Here is a 12,256-nt window from a genome sequence, read left to right on the forward strand (position 1 = left end):
AGCAGCTGGAGAGGTTAAGAGGGAATCAGAAGAAACAAATAAGCCACTTTTTTTCCCTTCATTTCTCAGGCCCTACTGTAGAGAAAATACCCTGCCTAGTCTACTTCTCTACCTGCCTAGAGGCCTTTGCTGCCCCCTGATGTTTCCTTTACTTTTTTATACGTATCAAAACAAGGTGGAAGCTAATTTTTTAACTGGTCTTTTCTATGCATTTCTACAGTGTCAAGGTCAGCAGAACTCCTGTCTCAGTTAAGGTCTGTGTGTTAATGTCATCTGTAAATTTTAAATCAGCTTCTAAATGAATCACTACTTAGAAAAACCTCTCTGTCCTCTAATTCAGTTAAAAATAGGGATAATATGTTGATACATTTTCATAATATTTTTCCAGGATGTATGTTTTCATGTAAGTGCTGTAAGACACTATAAAGTTACACATTTCTGCCTAATTCCTGAATTTCACTCAAAACCCCCACCAAACAGACCCTCTTTCATAAGATAATTCAGTCTGTCACCACAAAAAAAACCCAGAATTTGTAGTCTGCTGCCCTTAATCTTTTTATGCTAAACAGCAGGACAGACACAGTAACTGCAGTTGACAGATGCTCAGCTGTTAAGGTAGTTTGATGAAGTAAATAAAAACAACAGTTTTTGCAGTCAATATTTCACTCTACAGGCTTTGGGTGCTCTGCAGGTAATTACATCTACCTGTCAGCAAGAGTGTGACGTGACCAAACGCTTCATTTGCAGAAGGGGTTTTGTGAGTTCCTTCAGAAGCTTTCAAGAATGAAAGTGCAGAAAGAAAAAACTGTTCTGCACAAAACCAGATGTTGAGTGTTGTTTCCCATTCCTCTTTGGGTAGTTTGCAGACCAGTTTGGAGAGATCACTGCTACTGTGCAGTTGTTAGCACTGAAATGGGTACATTTCTGAATGAGAGGTCACAAACAGCTGGAAGTTCATTTTCATGGGCTTTCTAGTTGTATAGTTGATGAAAAAAAAAGCACCTGGATAGGATTTACAAGTACCTTAAAATTTGCATGTGGAAAAATCCTACTTACTTGCAGCTCTGATTTTCAACGACTCTGGTTTTTGAGCAAATACACATGATATTGCTGTAAAGGAAGCATAGCTACAAATAGTAATGTTTATTGTCTCCTATTCTGAGCAAATGCTCAAAGGATAAAGCACCAGAAGGAAAAAATATTTTATGTTAAATTATTATATTTTATATGAAAACACATTTTTATGCGTACATCACAATCCAATTTCAATAATATGTTAACTAATATACGTGATCATTAAATTGATTACCTAGGTTTTCTTTTTTTTTTTAATTTTAGTTGAGTCCTGTGGAATGAAAGAAGGAAATGTAATAATTGGGACAAGAAAAATTTTTTTCTTTTCCTGCCCTTGTATGAAATTCTTTTTGTCCTCTTACTCTCTGAGCTTGCTTGCTTACTCTGTGAGCACAGAATGAAAAGGTAAATTGAACTTCAAACTACTTACCTTTCTTTCTTGGCTAAATTTTCTTTCCAGAACCTGTCATCTAAAGTGTTTCATCAGGTCATCTTGATACCTTCATGCAAGACAGTTGTCTCTGCCCCTTACTTCCAAAAGGTATTTCCTCTTTTGGACCCAGTAAACCTAGTTCCTTATCCATTTTCTCAGATTAATTTTCTACTATCTGATGCAAATGTTTCCATACTGTTTGGTCAGTATTCTTACCAAACTTCAATAACCTTGCAATTACACTGGGAGCATGTAATTGTTGCTTGGTTGTTTTTTTTTCCCCTTATCTTTAACCTCAAATTTGTTGGAATTCTAAACACTCTGGTGTTATGATGTTGTTGTGATGTATCATTACACCCCGTTTTGGTTTTTTTTTTTTTTTTTTTTTTTTTTTTTTTTACCAAGAAATTCTGTGCAGTTTTATATGTAGCTCTTAATAGGCAATTAACTGTGGTTATGTATCAGTTGACTGAAGTGATTCCTTCAGGAATTAAACATTATTATGGTGTGTTCAATTTGAAGTTCTCCACTCTGTTTTGTGTAGCTCCTGTGCAGAGGGATGCAGCTTGGACAGCAAGAAGTGAGGTTTTATTAAGCTCATGTGATCATTCTGGCTTTATGGGTGCTATGGACACACTTATGGGGTCTCCTGTGATAAGCAGTAAGGATGACTTTAAAATGCACGTAGGAATCTGTAGAGACACTGTGACAGACATTGAAAAATTCTAAGCTGCATTTAAGCTTTTCTTTTGAGCCAAAAGGTCTTAATCTCCCAAATTCATATCCCAGACATGCTGAAGCTCTGAACAGAGAATCACAGAATAGCCCAGGTTTGAAAGATCACTTGGTGCAGTTTTTGGTGGAAAAGGAGCCCAGGTGACATTGTCTAATGTCAGTCCAGTTCTATCTTGAAAACTTCCAGTGATGGGAATTCTACCATGTACCTGGGAAGGTTGTTCCAGTCACTGGTTGCTCTCACTGTAAAAAAAATTCTTTCTTATATCAAGGTGAAATGTCTCATGGTGCAACTTGTACAGATTGCTCCTTGTTCTCTCCGTGTGGCTCCCTGTGAGGAGAGACCTTCCTTTCATGTTGTAGCTGCCCTTTAAGCACTGGAAAACTGTGCTGTTGTTACCACTTGAGCCTTCTGTTCTCTGGGATGGAACTATCTATCTAAGTCCTCGAAGTGCAGGATTCTCAGCCCTTTGGGAAGCTTTGTGACCCTCCTTCGGACCCTCTATCCAGTCTTTTTTAATTGAAGGGAGCAGAAAGAGATGAAGTAGACCAGACAGATAAAGTCTGGCCAGTGCTGAGCAGAGGAGTCAGCTGGCTCTGTTTCTGTTGTTGACTTGCTGAGGTAGATTGTGTTGTTGGAATGTTTCTGTGGTGAGATGTGAGTGATAAATATGCTTATAATTACCTGTTATGGGAAAAAACTTTATAACCCTAATTCCCAATGTGAGTCTATCTAACTTGGCTTCCAAGACCAGGGTTTTTTTCAGCTATGAAATACATATTCTGCACTATAACTAGGTCATACATGCGTGTGAGAAAGAAATAATGTGGTAAGATTAAAAATAAATTTATAGCACCTAGATTGTGTAGTGACTGCTGCTCCATAAATATCTTCAACAAAAATTAAGATGTTCCAGGTGTAAGTGGAAGTATACCTAAAAAGGAAGGCAGGTGACCAAAAATTAAGTGGAGGAGCCTGTCGAATAAGAAAATATCTGATAAGAAAATAGTGAAGAAACTAAAAACTGCATGGCTTCACAGTCCCACATCCCAGCACTGTTAGAAAAGTAAATAAAATTAGAGAGAAGTTTTCACAAGGGTCAACATTAATCTTTGTTAAAAGTCTCATTTCTAGTGGCATGGAATGGTTTTGTATTCCAGCAACACTTGGACAACCAGCAGCATTCCTGATAAATCAGATCAGGCTACAGGGTTAGTCTCCATTGTGATGAAGTCTGTTTGCACCTGAAGAAGCAAATGTCCCAAACTTTATTTTTTTTACAAAGTCATACTTTGTTGCTGAATCAAGCACTGACTTTGGAGTTATTATTTGAGTGGGATTGTCTGAATTCTTTCCAGATTTTCCTCAGAAACATATGGAACATAAGATGCAAGCAATGGATTTCTGATACATAAGGATGTTTTTATAGGCTTATAAAAAAACAAAATTGCCCTAAAAGTAGTTCCCTGGGCTTTCACCAGTTATGACTTTGTTAATGTTTAGCACAAATAGAGAAAAGGAACACAGGTAAAGAGAGAAAATGAGAGCTGAGAGAGAGAGATAAAAAGATAGGGTTGTTTTTAGTTGATAAAAAGAAAATAAAATCATTCTCAAAACTTAATTTTGGAATAAATTTTGGGGATGTGTTGCACTATCATTTAAAGAATCTAAACTTTGCCACCATATAGAATTTTTTAGCAAGATGTATGATTAACTTTATGTTGTGTTATTGCTGTGTACTTTGGATAGTATCACATCATCAGGTTTTCTTGCAATATGCATGCAAAAAGAATCTTTAAGTGAATCCTCTGTATTTTAGTTTTTAGCTAATTTTTTCAGTGTAGTGAGTAGTAACTTATAAGTCCAAGATGAAACATGCTTCTTTATGGGAGTTGATATTTTTTTCTTTCATTGGGATTTTTTCTTTCCCTTTTTTCCCTTAAAGGAGAGAGGTGACATTTGGGGCTGACTCATATGATGTTGATATTATTATGAATGCTGCTGCACGGTTTTGGACACCACGTCAGTGGTCTATTTAATACCTCTGTGTATACATGTGGGCTGCTTTTCTAGAAGATATTGCTTTTGTATTGGCTAGCTAAAAACCTTTTTTGTAAAATGTGTTTTCCCTTCATTTTCAGACACACCTAATACTCTAGGTCACACATAGACCTCATTTGCTGTTTTATAAATTTGCCTGATTGATATATTCAATACTATTTAGCAAGTCAGTGAGCAGATCTCTTTTTTTTTCTTTATTCGTCCTCAAAACAAATACTTCACTGACAGAAGCTTAGTAATTGATCTGAAATTGGATGGACAGAATCATCCATACTCAAACACTGGCTCTTTAGTTCCTGTCAGCTTCTGGTCTTTGTTTAATCAATATATTCAGCAGTCATGCAAGATGAAGTAGCCAGGTCTGCAATGGCCAGTCTACAGCAGTTCCACATATGGCGTTTGTAAAATTGAGAATTGATTTTGCCCTACCATGGAATGTTTAAAATAAATTAATTAAAAGCTTGATCTCCATTGTGGAAAATCCTGATTTAGATACTCTTGCCCAGATTCAGACCAGGTTTTCTTCCCAGATTGTAATGAAAAAGTAAAACTTAACAAGGACAGCTTTGACTTTAGAGAATTTTCCAGATGGTGATGGGGAGAGTTATTTTTGTAATCTTTGTTTTTTTCAGTCATTTTCATGTGGCTGAAAATATCCTGCCTGGATGCAACAATGATTTTTAATTTTGGACATCAGGAGTAGTAATGCATGTTTGAAAAGTGTATTGCTTTGCAATATATTGGTCCACACATACAAGTGAGAAGAGAGTTACAGAATGTCAGGAATCTTCTATGACTGTCCCCTTTGTGGAATCAATTTTTTTTTTTTTTTACAAATTTGCATTTGCATGTAGATAGCTCAAATAACAGAAGTTTTTGCAATTTTTTAAACTTACAAGTTGTCTGTAATAGGCTTTTGTTTGCTGCCTGCTTCTCCACTGTCTGATACATGCTTTTTCATCAAATTCTTGGTAAAATATTTAAGTGTAACACAGAAGAACAACTCTCCCCATTAACTTGTATATAATTCTGGTTTTCACATAAAAACTTTCAAATATTAGTTCAGTAAATTTGTGTCCTGCAACAAATGGGAAAAACAAGTATCTTGCAGCACAGTGCTCAGGCTGAGAACATTAAAAATATTTGTTCAGAGTGCAGGGCTCAGTTAAGCTGCACCATCTCTTAAGGTCAGGAATTGGAATATGTAATTTCAGTTAACCCATAGGAAGGTGTTAACATAGCAAAATTGAAAAGCATGACATAACCCAGAAGTTTGGCGTTCGGGTGTTGGGTTTGTGTTTTGCTCTTGGTTTTCAGGTGGTGGTGGTGATATTTTCCTTCAGTTTGTGGTGTTGTAGATTTTTCATTCCCAACTCTCCCCCCTTTTTCTTTTTCCTTTTTTCTTTTTTCAAGTGAACAACTAAAGGTCACTGTAGCAATAAATTTTGTTTCTATGGAACAATTTAAACAGCTAACTCCTTACCTCTCGCCTTTCATTCTGTGCATTCCAGTTACTCCTACACTACTTCAGCACAGCCAGGAGTCAAACAAAAAGGTCACTGCCTGGGTTACTTGTGTTTTGGTCCACCATCCAGTCAGTCTGCCTGCTGCATTACATTGTCAAAGTTAGCCCTTCTATTGACAAGTCTATTGATTTCCTGATTAATGTACCTCTGTTTTATTGGCGTTTACTACAGGAGACATAATTTTAATGTTTGGATGATCAATAGGCCCATCAACACCAAGAATTCCTGCTGTTAGCTTGCACAGCTCTAACTATGGGGAGTTGTATATTTCTTGAAAAATACTACAGGGAAGCTGTAAACATTAGAAAAGCAAAGAGAATTGATGTTCTCTGTGGATTCCAATTGTATTTCAGCCCTAGGAGAGAATGCTAAAACTTTCAAGTAATTCTGTGTAGGAAAGGCAACCAACAGGTAGTTGATCTGTGGGCTGGAATATAAATGTATGGGAAGTAATTACTTTCAGCATTTCCATTGTGTAATCACTTTATCTCAAATGTGTAAATACCCACAAGAGAAATTATGGCTTTTATTCAGTTTTAGATTAAGAAATTACATTTTAAATGCCCTTAGTTAACTTCATAATAGGAAGGGAATTCTGTGGTTGTCTTATATGCTTCTAAACTTGTATCTCTACAAAAATTACACAAGGTACCTTAAGGCATCTATTTAAAATGTAGCAATTTTTTTCTTGGAATTGTAACAGACTACACAGTCTTCATTTGTTACCAGTTTCTTTTCTTCCTTTTGCCTTCCCACCTGCCCTGTTTCAGACTTTTCAAACCTTCACAGAATGAAGAGACTGATTTTTCTTTCCACTCAGATAAAGCAATAAACTTAAATTTATGTTTTTTTAAAGCTTTGAAATCAGCTAATGGGAAAATGACAATAAGTTGTGCCATTTACCAGAAATTTTACCTAAATATTTTTCAGATTAGATTCCTTCATTTCATTAAAGTTTTTATTTCCTGGTGGCTGGCAGACTTCCTGTGTGATCTAAAGGAGATATTTCAATGGCTTTTCTAAGGGTCTGAATATTCTCCCAAAGAGCACAATTTTGTGTGAATGCCCTGGTTCAGTCAGTGCTGGTTTAGCCTTACAGACAGGGAGATGATGGCTATTTATCAGGTAATTTATGCATTATCTTAAAGCTGGTTCTTTCAGTCAAGGATCAGGACAAAGGCTCTGTATCTTGAGAGACAGTGTACTCACCATTAATTATTAATTAAGAAAACAGAAGGATGAAGTGAAAGCTATTGCAAATTTCCCATCTCCCAATAAGCAGGAACTCTCCCCTTAATTTTTTGCCAATAAGGACCGAAATAGTTGCAAAAACATCCAGCAGTTTTCAAGCACACAATTTGAGGGTTTTGATCCTTTGGTACAAATTTCAGATGCTGGAGTGTTTATCACTTTCTTGCAGCATTGACATATCCCAGTGAATGAAATTCTAAAACAAAAAGAATCTTAGTGTGATGATTAAATCCACTAAAATTAGAGCTGTGAAGATCACTGAGGATGGGGCTAGTGACATGCAGCTAAATCCTCTGGTATATGGAACTGAAAAGAAATGAGGTCAGTAATGAAGGTTTAGTTAGGCGTTAGTTTCCCATATTTGTCCATGGAACTACCTTCAAATATACCTGTATTCCTGAAATAATTCACCAACCTCATGTTGTAGAGATCTAGAAATATCTCTGTCTCTGAAAGTTCAGAGCAGTAGCAAATGTTGGACTAAAAAAATAATAAAGTATTATAAATAGGTGCTATCCCTGATATCTGTCTCTGTGATTGATTTTACTAGAATCTTAATTATTGCACTTGCAGCAAGCCAGCTAGTTTGAGTCATAGCTTTCAAGTGATTGTTTTAACTCTTGGAAACTCTTTAAGGCCACAGGGTTCCCTGAGGGGATGCTGATGCTGCCTTTTATGCTGTGCTGCCTTTTGGGACTTTGGGTCCCAACTTGTGTTTCTATTCCCTCTTTTGTCGAGTAGGGACTTGCTGTTCTGAGGTTTTGCTGATTTGTTTTGAACACTGTGGGACTCTCAATTCTTCCTAAGGGTCTGTCAGAGAAAGGCTCTTGCCTTTCTCCTGGGCTGTGGTGGGGCAAAGGGCTTGGCAGTGGAAGGAGTGCTGTGTAGGTGCTGTATGCACCCTGACTCCAGTGCAGGTCGGGCTCTTCAGCTTCACTGAGGGAAAGTGTGACAATTTAGGCTTTAGATTTTAAGGCTTATATGCTTACTTTGATTAGATATTTGGTTCTAATTTTGTGTTCTTTCTATAAACTGTGTGTGAGTGTATTAACATTCATTACCTAAGGAAGTGTGTGAGTCTTTGTACATCCACATTTTTGTTAAGGACTTTAATATATAAATCTTTACCTGAAACAGTAGAATGATTGAGTTCAGGTTTCAGGAAGTAATGGCCCTTTTTAGCCTTAAGCATCTTATTTAACTTCCCTGTGATTCATATAATTTTGTGTTACATAAAGATAATTTTAACTCCATTTGATCCTGAAACAAAAATCTTGGGTAAGTACTAAATTAATATACAAATTTTTTTTTCACCATTTCACTTTACCCCTCTTGTGTGATATCACTTTAACACAGGTGCCAATCAGAAAGATTTAATAGAAGAAACAAATTGCCTTTATTTCATAAAGGAGAATATACTCCCTTACAAACAGTTCCAGCAGAATTCAGGAAAAATTATACTTAAATTTCATTTTCAGGATTGGTAATTTATCCATCTTTTAGCCTCAGGGTTCTCCACAATTCAGCTTTCACTTTTTTCTCTTTTTTTAAGCAATCACTATAGCAACCTAGTGTTATCTGATGAGCAGTGCACACAGAGGGCAGATAGCCATACAGGCAGCATAAGATTAGGATCAAAAAAAGAGAGAGCCAGGTAGAACAGTGAGGTGCTATATTAGCCCGTCACACAGACGATCTGAGCCCAAGCTGCACTTTTGAAGTTTGTTAGCAGGGACAAATTTTTTGAGATGTCATCCCTCTTAGTAGAAATTTGAGCTTGATTGGTGGTTTCTCCCATGAAGTGGTCTCTGGCTGAAATAGCAATGTAGCTGATGGATTCTATCATTGCATAAGAGCTGTATGAAAAATTGGCCAGCTTTTAAACATTGTTTATTTACTTTTATTTGTAAGCACTGCACTGGCCCAGGTATTGTAGGGGTAAAACCCTGCATTCCTTTTGCATTCCTGATTCCCTCAGGCTGTGTTTAGCCAAGGAAAGATGTGTGGGGACAATATGAAATGAGAAAAGGTAGGCTTTAGAAAAATTTAGGTAAAGGTCTGGATTTGAACCTAATTAATAAACTTCACAGGATCTGACAGATTGTGTCAACCTTTGAAACCTGTAGTACCACAATATGTGAATTCCAATGAGTCAGTTCTTCAATCTTTATTCTTGTTGATTAGTTCTTAACTAATATTAATTGTGACAAAGGATTGCATTGGAATGGAGTAGCATCCAAGGGGCAAAGCAGTGCTGTACATCTCAGCCCCAGATCTGCAGAGTTAATGAGCCAGCAGCAGGCTGCTCTATGGATAGATCACTTTAAGAAAAGGTGTACCCAAATTCACCCACTGGGTATGCCTGTGGTTCTGTCTCTGTTCAGGAGGAATGTATTATTTCAGCTGCATGCTTTTCCTCCCCTCTTCCTCCTCCTGCTGGATGGTAGAGGACTTTCTATCCCTGTACATCTCAGGTTTGTTCTTACAGCTCTGTGCTGATGAGCCTACTTACTTTTCTCTGTGGCTGTGCCATTGAGAGCAGCACTAGGAGCAGGGAGAGGTCAGTGCTCTACACTTTCCCTTCAATGCATAATTTTTCATAGTCAAGGATTCTGGTTTCACCTGTTATATTAGTTGCAAAAGAAATACCTTCTATAAAGAAAGAAACTTCTATATAATGTGTGAAAAGAAAGAGGAATTTTAATGTGCTTCATGTGCTGTTCTAGACCAGTAAGGACCCCTGTGTCTCCATGGTGCTAATTCTCTGTGCCGCTGGAAAAGTGAAAAGAGCACATTTTCATTTGTGGCTGTGAAAGAGGGGATATGTTTTAAATAGTGCTTTTCAAGAAATGCCTTTGACTTGCTTTGATCATGGGTGCCAGAGCTCTGCCTGTACACATGCCTCGATTGCAAAGCAAGGTTAATTGCACCACATTCTGCACCTTCTGAATAGACATTATTTTGCATCAATTGATATACTGCTATTTTTACCAAGGGAGGTCACTGTATTCTTCAGCTCAGCAGTTGTCAATTTGCTCTTTATAGCCTCACTCCAGGCTCTACATGAAGAAGTGCACTCAGTGAAATTCTCTCACAATTTTCTGGAGGGGCATGACATACAGTGCCTGTATTGGATCTCATTTGGAGGGGAATGTCCAATTTGGGTATTCATGGTCCATGAGGTGGGTGTGTGAGTCCGAGTTAAGCCATCCAGAGGATCTGGAGGAGAAGCTCTGCTTTTCTGAGTGTGTGAGCTCTGCCAGGTGCTCTCCCCAGCACACAAATGTGATGTCTCCTACTCCAGGTGTCCTGCATGGGTGATTGGCATGTGGATCAGGAAGAGAAGACAGCGGGCATCTCACTATGAATGCTTTAGCTGGTAGCAGTGTGGAAGAGGAGACTGACAGGCAGTGTGACAGGGAGACAGAGAAGAGAGAATTGAAAGGTCTGTTCTTGACAAGTTAACCACTGATTTTCTTCTTACCTTGAGCCTTAACTCTGTGCTCTCCTGCCACATAGCTGAGCTCTCAAGACTCATGACTTGCTCAAACCCTGAGCTTTGTTTCCTAGTTTTGTCCTGCAGACCTGTAAGGAGAGAGGTTATGTTAATCTAGTGGAATTTCTCATTCCTGAGCTCTTGTGATAAAAGCTGTAGAGTGAGAAGCAATTGTGGAACACCACTTGCAGGGTGTGGGGGGATGTTAGGATTGCCTTGGCTTTAGGAGGAAAAAAAGTAGTTCTTTACACAAAAAAGACTACTTTTTTCCTTGTACTTCAGAGGAGGCAAATGTCATGGTGAAGAGGATAAATTCAGGTAAGGGGTATGACTGTATCAGCTCATGTTTTGCAGAGAGATAGATACTCGATTGAGCAAAGCCATCAGTTTGCAGTAGTATGAAGAAGCTTTGTTCAGAACTCTTAGCTGTCAGTGTTTATACTATACAGAGTTTAAGAGGAAAGTCTAAAACCAGGTCTGTAACGAGTAGAAAATTAAGATAAAAATTTGGCAATTGCATTGCAGGTAAGATCTTTCTATTTAAAACCTTTATAACCTAAGGTAGAAACGAATGGGTTATCAAAATATACCCAAGCATTTAGGTAGCAGGCTTACAGACCTCCACCCCTCACCCTACAGCAAAATCTGTACACTGCAAAGCCCATCTTACCAGTAAAATGAAATTTTTTCAAGCCTAGGCAACTGAGTAAGACTTAATGTTTTTCTGACACTTCTTGATCTTAAGTATAGGGGGAATTTGAACTGCTGAGAGTAGCTTGATATATATATAAAAGGAGATTTATTCTTCTCTATTTAAAAACAACAAGCTTCTCAATATCTGCTTTCAGCACAGTTACCTTATGCTTTTAATTGATCATAAATCAATATCAATTTAGCAGAGATCTAAGAATCTATGACTTGAGCAGTAGGTATCTGATGTGAACAGTAGGCATTTTATGAACAGCCTTTTAAGGCTAGATACTCAAAGATCAGATGTTTTAAAACAGAATGTAACAAGCTGTAAATGCATTTTTGAAAGGTGGAGATAGAAAGGGGTGCTGGTTCAGTGGTGGGGTCAGTTTTAGATTGCTTTTTCTGCTGAACTTTAGTCCTCAATCTTTTAACATTGCCACTGAAATTGCTGTGGATACCTATAAGGATAAACAATATTGAAACTTTCAAGCATGATTTAGTGTTACTAAGGTAACCAATTGTAATTAATTTTAAGCACCAGCTGGCTTGTGATGAGCATGAAACCTGACAAAGGCTCTCAGAAGGACTGCTTCTCATTTTCTTAGCCACAGTAATAAGACTATGAGCACTTTATTTTAAAAAAGCATCTGCAGTAACAAATTAAGCCACAGCTTTGATATTGGTTAGTTAAAAGAGACCAACCCCCACCTGGCTACACCCTCCTCCCAGGTGGTTGTGGAGAGTGATGAGGTCTACCCTAAGCCTCCTTTTCTTGGCTAAACACCCCCAGCTCCCCCAGCTGCTCCTGATCAGACCTGTGCTCCAAACCCTTCCCCAGCTCTGCTGCCCTTCCGCTGACTCACTCCAGCCCCTCAGGGTCTTTCCTGTAGTGAGGAGCCCAGAACTGAGCACAGCACTCACTGTAGCCTCACCAGTGCTAATGGGCCAGGGAGGCTGGTTAACAAAATATGATCCTCTAGGATCAT

At 38.0% G+C, this 12,256-nt stretch overlaps 1 long non-coding RNA gene across 2 annotated transcripts in view; it reads left to right on the forward strand.

Moving 5' to 3' along the window:
* The window catches only part of LOC137478965 (uncharacterized), a 166,382-nt gene that overhangs the window by 75,422 nt on the left and 78,704 nt on the right, over positions 1-12,256 (forward strand). The gene's annotated exons all lie outside the window — the stretch shown is intronic.

Source organism: Anomalospiza imberbis, chromosome 9, assembly GCF_031753505.1.
Source record: "Anomalospiza imberbis isolate Cuckoo-Finch-1a 21T00152 chromosome 9, ASM3175350v1, whole genome shotgun sequence".
Taxonomy (NCBI): domain Eukaryota; kingdom Metazoa; phylum Chordata; class Aves; order Passeriformes; family Viduidae; genus Anomalospiza; species Anomalospiza imberbis.